The sequence below is a fragment of the Pinus tabuliformis genome, chromosome 8, assembly GCF_031772625.1.
Source record: "Pinus tabuliformis cultivar Carrire ecotype Pingquan chromosome 8, CPIR1, whole genome shotgun sequence".
Classification (NCBI taxonomy): domain Eukaryota; kingdom Viridiplantae; phylum Streptophyta; class Pinopsida; order Pinales; family Pinaceae; genus Pinus; species Pinus tabuliformis.
The window spans coordinates 976,577,822-976,587,278 of NC_142294.1; positions in this window are offsets into that span (position 1 = coordinate 976,577,822).

The following is a 9,457-nucleotide window of genomic DNA, read 5'->3' on the forward strand; positions in this document are numbered from 1 at the left end:
CCAGTACCTCTTTATTTTTTTCAAGCTTGAGGAGGATAACATATGCTTGTTCTATAACTTGCCCTTCGGGCAAGCCCATCGCTATGTTTTAACGAGCCTAGCGCTAGTGAAACTCGTTCTCGTCTAAAGACAAGTTTGTCGCTATTTAATGCATTTAACGAGTCTAACGACAAGGATAACTCGGTCCTTTTCATTTTTAGAGAGTCTAAAAGGGTACATAAAGTTAACTCCAAAAGTCCTTTTTCGTCATCTAATCCCTTAAGTCCGAAAAAGTATAAAACAATACAGAAGGGCAATAATCCCTCAGGTCCAAAAAGATTAAAATCTAGAGAAGGGATAGCTCTTCCGGTCGCTTTAACGAGCTGGAAGACCAAAACTCGGCAATCTTTTCATATTTTACGAGTCAGATGAAAATAGCTTAAAGAATACTGTCTTTTGAGGAACGAGTGATGAAACGGGTTAGCAGCTGATTCCAGGTAAGGCTTGGAATTTTCCAATCATGGCAGTGTCACAAGGATGGCTAAGTGAAATCACTCTTCGCAGCTGTTCCTTAAAATGGGTAAACAATCAAATGGAGGTGAATGATCGGCCAATGGAAAAGTGGAGGTGACGGTGCAAACACGACCAAGGTTTTAATGGCTGATAATTTACATTCGCAGTGGTTATTTACCGGGTAGTTCATTTTTTAACGAGCTTAAACGCGGATTGAAACACTTGCTCGATCTTATGTTTATTTTTTAAGGAGCATGAACTATGCGCTAAAACTGCTCGGATCTTGCGTTTATTTTTTAACGAGCATGAACTGTGTGCTAAAACTGCTCGATTACCCAGTCATATGATAAGAATGTCTCATTAAGATTCTATTTTTTATGGAGCTTCATCTTAAAAAGCTTTACTTCGGATCCTTTCGTTATGCAAGTTTGGAAACGACTAATCCTACGAGTTTAAAGGGTTAGACCTACAGGTTTAAAGGGAGGACCTAAAAATTTAAAAAATAAATAGCCGCCCCTTGCTTGCACTCCAAAAGGTTTGCATGCCCCCAGGCATAAAGTACGATTTCAAGGTTACCCTTACTTTGTCCGCCAAAACATTTGTTTAAGCAGGAAAGGCCTACCTCTTTCAGGCTACCCAAAGATTGTTTCATTAATCTTTCAAACAAAACACTCCTTCGGCGATATCTACTGAGATAGACAAAGGTGAATGACCTTAGTGCCAAACATGTAACTTTGACAAAAGAATATTATTCTAGAATAACCCCTCTTCCAAGACAGACGGGGTACAGACTAGCCATATTCTCCCGCGGAAACCTACCCTATACCCAAGGTTTTCCTGCCGAAGCAGAACAGGACGCATGCCCCTTGGGGTCCAGTCATATCCTTCCGAATTACTCGCGCTCATCGGGAGGATGGACCGTGGGTTGAGACATTTCTTGCGTGAAGATACCATTTAGGGATGGTATATAACTATTTGCGATGCGTGATCCGGGAAATGAAAGCTGGTCCACGAGCTTGACCACTCTTCCTTCGTGTGGAAAACACATTACTCTAAAGAGTGAGGAGACGATGGCTCCCATGCAATATATATAGTCTCGTCCAAGGAGTAGGTTATAATCCAAGGGTCCTTGAATGACCATCACGTTCATTTGAACGGTCTTCCCTTTCAATGTTATAGGCACATTGGGGAGGATCCCTAAAGGTCGACTGGTTCCTTTATCAAAGCCTATCAGATTTCTCATTTCAGGCAAAAGTGCTGGCGAACCAAGTGCTTTCCAAGCAATAGAGGAAAGGATACTCACAGATGCCCCCTCATCAATGGTGGTGCCAGCCATTACCATTTGGTATATTTGAACGATAATCCTGAATGGTATGCTTGCTGGCAAACGGGGTCTGCCTAGTTGGTTCCAGTCGGACGAGACAACTAGGTTGCTTGGTGGTGGGACTGAATAGACGGCCGGGTATGACTCTGACGAAGTTCCTTCCTGTGATAAAGGAATGGGCGAATTGCCCCCTTGTTTGTCGGAGTCTGTGTTGATGAAGAGAATTTGGACGGTGTCGTCTTTATTCTCTTCTATGATGGTATCATTCGAAGATAGAGCCTCTGAAGGAAAAACCGGGTCAACTGACGCCTCAACCTTTTGACTTTCCTTAGGTATGGATTCAGATGGTACATCCTCAATGATAGGTGCTTCGGCTGACCACCTGAGCGGGCCAGCCGGGTTCTCAATTGGTGAAGGACTTGGTAGAAGTTTTTGATATCCAGGAGGAAGTTGCACTGGTAAAACCGGGCGATCTTCCAAAACTATTTTAGCCTCGTCTAAGAAGGGACAACGGTGGATGGCATGGTTGCCTTCACACAGTTTGCAGGGAAATCTAGCTTTCCCTCTCTATCTTGTGACTTCACTTTCACTAGTTGACGGTGAGCTGTCAACATGGCTATCAGAGGTTGACGCCACCGAATTGTGCAAACGGGGAGACCAGTCCCTTAGTATCCGAGGGATGCATGGACAATCTCTGTGGAAGTGGTCTCCCTTGCATATGACACATGGCGATTTAGGCCTGGTCAGTGCAGTGTGTGGATTTTCATTAGACGCTATTCGCTTGCTCCCAGTCGCTTTTGCCTCCTTCTTCTTCTTTTCTTTCTTCTTCTTCTCCTTCTTCTCCTTAGGAGCTTGGCTTTTGGCTTGGCCAGCTCCATCATGCGAAGAGGAGGTAGGAGAGGAAGAATTATAGGAAGTGGAAGGCTGGTGGGCAGCTCTGGACTGGTCTAACTGTTGATTCGACTGTTCAGGAATAGTGGTGTTATGAACGACATTGGTCGAGAAGAGCCAGACCGGCAGGCCAATTATCAGTCCTGGAAGCGACAATGTGGCCATATGGGGCGCACCAACATCTCCCCAAGAGGATAAGGGACTAGGATTTCCACCAAGGGGAATTCCTTGGTTGGTGTGCTCCATTTTCTCAACCTAAAGATCAATGCAGGAATAGGGGTGATTGTTCCGTTTAAATAAATTTTAACGATGCTTTAGACACAACTTGCTTTTTCAATTTTAAAGAGTTGAGAAAAAGCTAAAGATGACTCTAGTCTCCTTCGATGTTTTAACGAGCCCAAAGTGACAAATGCTCGGATGGAATTTTTCCGTTATAGAGTCTGAAAAAGGCCAAAAGGAACTGCTCTGGAGTTCTAGGTAGAGGGTGTGCCAAACTTTTTGCAAAACTGCAGAATACTTTTTAAGGTACGGGCAGTCGATCTTCCTGAATGCTGTGTTCAGTGCATTGCGATCAGTAGGGCAGCCGACACGGCTTCCTAAGGATAAAGCTTTTATGCCTATAGGGGTCTCCCAATATATACTCAACGGTATGTGGGAGCACAATCCGTACTGGTGCTATCGTCCCTCAGGAGGAATCACCCACCATCAGCGAGATCGACAGTCACCAGGCTTTACGACGCCAGAACACGTCTCTAGCCTAGACCTCTATGTTGTGCATTAAGTTACAAAGCGTTGTTAAGTTCATTCAATTTATTTTAGGTTGATCTTTTTAGAAGTTTTCCTTTTGAGGTTCACCACGAGATGTATGATACGATTCCTAAATGCAGTCTAAAGATGAAAAGCAAGCTTTTATATCTTTTCAACCATGAAAATCCTAGCTACAAAGGGAAAAGAAAGACACCATCTTTTCTCAAAGAGCAACCAGCACACTCTAATGCACTTTTCCTAAATCAAACATGCAAACTATCAAGATGCAAATGCACAATGCAGGTGTTTGTTTTCTGCTCTCTTAATATTGATGCCTAAAAAGAAAGCTTTTTGTACAACTTTGAATTTGCTTTTAAATGACAAATACAAACAAGTTTACTTTTTCGAAATCAGAAAGGGTAGAAGAGATTACAACACTTAACGATTTTCGAAATGATTACTTGTTTTGACACTTAAAAGAGACAAACTCAAACCAAAAGCAAAAGTAAATGTATAATCAACTGCAAACAACCAATGAACTCTCTCCTAAGATCACAATCAACAGATCTGAATCAAGGGCTACAGGATGACTATTTCACTCTTGCAAAGGAAAACTTTAAATGACGCCACAAACACATAAAAACACTCACAGTATTTTTGTACAAAAGGAGGCGGAATCTAAGCAGAGAAAAGGAGTTATCAGACAGGTACCTATGCTGGTTACAGGCTGCAAAAATCAGAGATCAAAACAGGGCAAAACAGAGCAGAGAACCATAGCTGCACAAGGCCTAACTGGATCAGCGCACCCCTAACACAGAGGTTTTGACATTCAGCGCAGGTAGCCTTCACGGGACCTGTGTTGAAATGCAGAACCTCTTCACAGAGTCTGTGTTGAAGGAGAAACGAGAGTTTTTCACTGGGTTCTGGGTCACAGTTTGCTATTTAATCTACAGTTTCAGGCCAAATCAAAGCAACAAGCAAGGTACAATCAGAGGGATGCTTTGAGGGAGGGCTAAGATCTATCACAAAGGATCATCAAATAATTTGTGAGTCCATTTTTCAGATCATAGACAAATCCAGTGATGGGATCAAAGCAGCAGCTGTCTACTTTGCATCTGAGAATAGCATATGCAGTTCGATTGTTGCTATTGAGTCTATGAAACAAACAATGATAGAGACACAAATAAAATGACTAAACAGATCTCCCCAGTGGATTTGCCAATTTGTTGTGGGGAAAAATGCCTATGCAGGACGATCCTATCCACCTAAGGTGTGACAGTGCCTTAGCAACAAACAGAAACAACTATTCTAGTATTCTTCCTTTATGAATTAAGAATGAAGAGAGATGGATGGATTAACCGGTGTCTTCCATTTGTCCCTCGATCTGGTTTCTCTTCTCTTTGAGAGTTCCCAGCTACTTGCCTTCTCGCTCACCCAGCTTCAATAGGTTTCTGCAAGATCACAAGAAGAGAACACTACACAAAGACATAGATTCATATTCATAACTAGTTCAGGATTAGAAATAAACTAAACATACTAATGCAATCATACATCAAAGATACATCAGTATATAGGAGAAACCAAGATAGCTTTATTGATGAATAACAAGGTTCAGGAAGAGATACAACCAAGAGGGCTCCAATCCAGCATCTCCTTCCCAGCAAATGGAATTCCTATCTTCACCCTCCTTCAAAGCATTAAGCACCCAATGATTCCAATCTCAAACCAACAACAATTCTTTGCAATAACAAAATTCCAACCTCAAGATCTCATGGAGGAGAGATCCATATATAGATGTTTGGAGAGAGGATGAGTCAGCTTGAGATCTGACTAGTGTCCTCTCCCTCTGTCAGTTCTTGCTTCCACTTGGAGGTTCTTACTTCCACTTGGAGATTGAGAACCTCTTACTCATCACTAGTCGAATTCACTGAGGCAAGTGTCATTGAGGAAGACTCTGGAAGCTTCCAGGGTCTTGACACCTTGTTGAATGAACTTGCCATTTGTCAATTCGTGCTCAGTGCACCCTGGTAGTGCTTCTACCTGCGTTGCAGTGGAGGTAGCCAGTGCAGACTTTGCATTTCAGCGCAGACAGCTAGTGGAGCCTCTGAATTGATCCTGAATTGACTTGTTTTTGAGCAGTTTCTGGTGGAGAACTTCTGTGAATTGCTGTGGTTTGTTAGCCTTGTTCCTCTAGGGGTAGGAACAACATGTTTAGGGACTTTGGATCCCTTAGATTATGGACATTTCATGCTCAATGCTGTAAGGCACAAAAATGTCTATAACACATAGGTACAACAATTGTTGAGCATCTCTCCATCAGTCACTATTACCATGACATCTAAAAGAGTTGCATCAAATGAAACCACTGAGAGAAGTACTGGGGAATTAGTTGAGAAAACATCATTTTATTTTCTAGTGTATGAAGATACTCAACTTTTCATAGATAAGGGGTCATCACTAACATGGCAATAGATTGAAGACACTTTTGCAAAGGACTTTGAGGTAAAATTAGAGGACCGACAAGTTTATCTCAACATCTGGTAGTCAGGGTTGTAAAAGGTTTCATGCAGGTATCCCGCCTTCTCATGTGCGAACATCATCAGCTATACTATCTCGCAAGTGAATGAGAAGGCTATGACATTGAGTAGTGCCAAAGGGAAAAAGCTTGCCAACTTCTGGGAGGAAATTTTTTAGCAAATGTATCTCTTGCCCAAGCTAGTAAAGCACATGGACTCCCTCTTCTGTGCCACCCACAGCTATATGAACACAAGAGACATTTTAAAATGCTGGATTAAAGAGACATCAGAGTTTCGACAAACACCCACCCATGTTTACAAGAAAAATTCCCTCGGGAAGGCTTAGCAACTCTTAATTATCTTTTCTTGCAGAATATATGGTCAAGAGAGCACTGAAACCTTTCTTGAAGAGTGGGAAATATTATTGGATTAGTTGGTGAATGATGGGAGGTCGTTCAACTGGTCAGATATGTTAGCTTAAAAATTGAAGGCTCATGTAGCACAGGCTCGAAATCTGCCCAAGGGTGAGAAAGAAAGGTTCTATATGTCTGCATACTTACCGAATAACCTGTGCACAGTAGAAATTCCCTATCATGAACTAGACATGGACACCACGAGAGATTTTTTTGGACATCTATTGCAAATTTCTTTCAAAACGTAGTTATCAAGGATTAATGGAACAACTAATGGACCACTTTATCATCCCACTGTACAAGATTATGTTTGAAGAAGATCCACCTTGCATGTCCCAAGAAGTAATGGAGGTGATAGTAGACATCACAAATTGGTATGCCTCACCAGGTGGCACCTTCATTAGAGTGTTTGGTGGATAGAAGCCTCTGCATGTCTTACCAAGGTATGCCATTGACAAATTGATCACGCAAGAAGTATCATACCATCTCGTAACATGGTTATCAGTAGCACTGCACAGGAAGAATAAAGAAACATGGCCCACTCTTCCTTTTCATATCATATTATATGAGATAAAGAACTTGAAATTCATAGACGTCAAGGCTAAGGAGATAGTGAGATTAGAGTTAATCACCAAGGAATGATCCCCAAGGTATTTGCAAGGACCATTATACGAGATTCTACTTTTTGTGTATTAGTGGGGCATTTCATTGGATAGAGGAGGATCCTTGGAGGTACTACTACAATGCCTTTAGACTCGATGAGATGGTTAGTTTAGCAAGGACTTCACAGGATGCTCCATAGGCAATGGTAAAGCTAGAAGCAACAACAACATAAGGCATCAATCCCATGCAGGAGAAGGGAAAGAGGAAGATTTCTAAGACTCCAAAGGGAGAACCAAGTTGCAAAATGAAAGGAGATCCTCTTGTTGAGAAAGAAGCTTTAGTAGTAGAAACAAAGAGGAATCAAAGGATGCAGAGAGTAGAGTGGAGGAAGAGAGAAAGGCAGAGGTTGCAAGAAGAAGAATTGAACTTGTAGGAAGTAGAGAGGAATCTAAAGGAAGAACAAGAGTTGAGGAGGAGAGAATGAGAAGAGAAGAAGAAACAAGAAGAATAACAAAGTCAAGGCATGGTGATAGAGGAAATAATTTTGATACATGGGTAAGAACTAGAGCAACCAGCAACTGAGGAGGAAGGTGAAAAGATGTCGGACCAGGAGCTTGCTTGGCAAATTGAGAAACTAATGGAAGTGATAGACATGGATTTGGAACATGAGGCCACAACAAGAATATGTTTACCTGATGTTGAGGACACCACAGGTCATCCCTCAACCTCCACCACCTCCAGTAGTAGAGTCAGTCCTAAGCGAGCAAGGAGATGTTTTTCTCCTTATTAATGATCCAGTGATGGATGTGTACAATCTATCATTTGACAAGTTCTAAAAGGGGATTATACAATAATAGAGAAAACACTTTCCGAATGATCATGCATCACCTACATTCATTAAATAAATGGTGATAGTGTCGAACATCAGGAAGCATCCAAATGCCATTGTTGAAGCCATCTTGGGCTATGCAGGAGCAAGGAGATCAAATGTTCATTATTAGATGATTGAGAATGAGAAATAGGTATAGAACTTGTAGGCTCCCAGGAAAGAGGCAGAACAACTCCAAGTAGTAGCGCAGAATGCATTTTCCACACTGGGAGAGATGAGAGCCGCAATTCTTGCTAAAGTATCAACACTTGGAGAAACCATGCGAAAGCTCTATGATGAGTTTGTCACCATACATAAAGTGGTTGTCTATTTCCTTGGCTTACAGTGATAGAGAAAATAGTTTGTTAAGACTCTCAAAACATACAAGTTGTCATCGATTATGTAAAAGAGTGGAAAATGTAGATCAAAAGGGCCCTGCTTGACTTAGTGAAGACAATTGTTATCAGGAAATCTAGTGTCCACTCGGAGCTGCTAGTCCCACTAAGACTGGTAGCTATCTTAGAAACAAACAAACTAAAACTACTTTCGTTTTCCTTTATGAGAAGTAGATAAGAGTGGAATGAAGGACACCAACCTCAGTCTTGCGCTTGGTTCCTTGCTCGATTCATCTCCCTTCTGACAGATCCTTGCCACTTCTCCTTTGTCTACCTAGCTTCAAAGAGCAAATGTGGAATCAGAGCAGCATAATACTATCAAAGAACAGAGATCTATAATCATAAACAATATAGGACCAGATATATATTAACGACACAAATACATATATCATCAAACATACAAGAATGTGGAGGAAAACTTGAATAGATTTATTAATATCAAGAATAGAAAAGAGGATTACAACCAATTGTTCTGACCCAGCATCATCCTCCAGCATGAAAGCCCTTCTTTCACCTCATGAAAAGCTTAGATCACCCAACACTATGATATTCCAACAAGAATCCAACAACACTTCCTTACAAGATACAAAATTCCAGCCTCTGGATCTCTGGGATGAGGGATCCATATATAGATGATTGCAGGGGGGTGAGTCAGCTTCTGGGATTTTGATTAGTGTCCTCTCTCTAATATTTCTTGATTCCACTTGGAGATTGATGATCTCTTAATCATCCCTGGGTGAATTCAGAGAGGCAAGTCTCACAGGAGAAGTTTCTGGAAGATTCCATGATCATCCACCTCGCAAATTGTCTCTACCATTTGTCCACTCTCACCCATCGCACCCCATAGAAGGGAGTTTCGGTATGCATCACACCTCTCGTGTGCATTAGGTGGGATGCATCGCACTTTGACCATGGAGTAGGTGAGATGGTCCAGTTTTGACCAGTTCTGAGTAGTTTTTCATGGAGAACTTCTGGGAGATGATGTAATCCGCTGACCTTGTTCTTTTAGGGTATGGAACAATACTTTTAGGGACTTAGGATCCCTTGGTTTATGGACATGTTTGATTGGGGTTGCAGTGCCCAAAAATGTCTATAACAGCTGCCCCCTAAAGCATGAGGTCGTTAATCTTTTGATGTCGGGTGAAATTCTTTATCATGAGGATCCGAAGTTTTTTCGAGCTGGAAGGCGACCTGTAATAAGATACAAT